This window comes from Sciurus carolinensis, chromosome X (assembly GCF_902686445.1).
Source record: "Sciurus carolinensis chromosome X, mSciCar1.2, whole genome shotgun sequence".
In the NCBI taxonomy this organism is placed as follows: Eukaryota; Metazoa; Chordata; class Mammalia; order Rodentia; family Sciuridae; genus Sciurus; species Sciurus carolinensis.
In genome coordinates, this window is record NC_062232.1 from 61,035,743 (window position 1) to 61,037,264 (window position 1,522).

At 46.3% G+C, this 1,522-nt stretch overlaps 1 pseudogene; it reads left to right on the forward strand.

Moving 5' to 3' along the window:
* Positions 1–280: 280 nt before the first annotated feature.
* Positions 281–1,277, forward strand: LOC124971949 (glyceraldehyde-3-phosphate dehydrogenase-like; annotated as a pseudogene).
* Positions 1,278–1,522: the final 245 nt, after the last annotated feature.

Consider the following 1,522-nt stretch of genomic DNA (forward strand, 5'->3'; position numbering starts at 1 on the left):
TAATGTAACTTTGAGCCCTAGAAAAAAGAACAAACCAACACCAAAACACAAGAAGATAGTAATAAAAAAATCAGAGCCAAAATCAATGAAATCAAAACAACAACAACAACAAAAATAAAATAAAAATTGATGAAACAGAAAGTTGGTTCTTTGAAATAATAAACAAAATTGATAAACCCTTTGCCATGCTAAGAAAGAAAGAGGCTCTCTGCTCCTCCCCATTTGACAGGCAGCCACTTCCTCTCAACTTGTGCAGTGCCACCTGCATCCCTGAGGCACGATGTTGAAAGTTGGAGTGAATGGATTTGGCCATATTGGGTGCCTAGTCACCAGGGCTGCTTTCAACTCTGGCAAAGTGGATATTGTTTCCATCAATGACTCCTTCATTGATCTCAACTACATGGTTTACATGTCCCAGTATGATTCTACCCATGGTAAATTATATGGCACAGTCAAGGCTAAGAATGGGAACCTTGTCATCAATGGAAAGTCCATCTCCATCTTCCAGGAGCGAGATCCCACCGACATCAAATAGGGTGATGCTGGTGCTGAATATATTGTGGAGTCCACTGGTGTCTTCACTACCATGGAGAAAGCCAGGTGTCTTTTGAAGGGTGGTGCCAAAAGGGTCATCATCTCTGCCCCTTCTACTGATGCCCCATGTTTGTGAAAAGCTTGAACCAGGAGAAGTATGACAACTCTCTCAAGATGGTCAGCAATGCCTACTGTACCACCAACTGCTTAGCTCTCCCACCAAGGTCATCCATGACAACTTTGGCATTTGGAAAAACTCATGACCACAGCCCATGCCATCACTGCTATTCAGAAGACTGTGGATGACCCCTCTGGGAAACTGTGGTGTGATGGCCATGGGGCTGCTCAGAATATCATCCCTGCATCCACTGGAGCTGCCAAGGCTACTGGCATGGTCATCCCTGAACTGAATGGGAAGCTCACTGGCATGGCTTTCCGTGTGCCCACCCCCAATGTGTCAGTTGTGAATCTGATCTATCGCCTAGAGAAAGCTGCCCAATACGATGATATCAGGAAGGTGGTGAAGCAGGCATCAGAGGCCCCCTCAAGGGCATCCTGGGCTACATGGAGGACCAGGTTGTCTCCTGCAAGTTCAACAGTGATACCCACTCTTTAACCTTCAATGCTTGGGCCGCATTGCCCTCAACACCCACTTTGTCACGCTCATTTGTTGGTATGGCAATGAATTTGGCTACAGCAACAGAGTGGTGGACCTTGTGGTCCACATGGCCTCGAAGGAGTAAGAGCCCCTAGAACATCTGCCCCAGCAAGAACACAGAGAAAGAGAGAGGTCCTCAGCTGCTGGGGAATTCTTTCCCCTAACTCAGTCCCTTAACACACTGAGAATCTCCCCTCCTCCCAATTTTCATCCCAGACTCCCTGAAGAAGGTGAGGGTCTTAGGAACCCCTACTGTCACATACCATCAATAAAGTTCACTGTACCTCCCAAAAGGAAGAAGAAAGAAAAAGAGAGAGAAAACTCAAATTA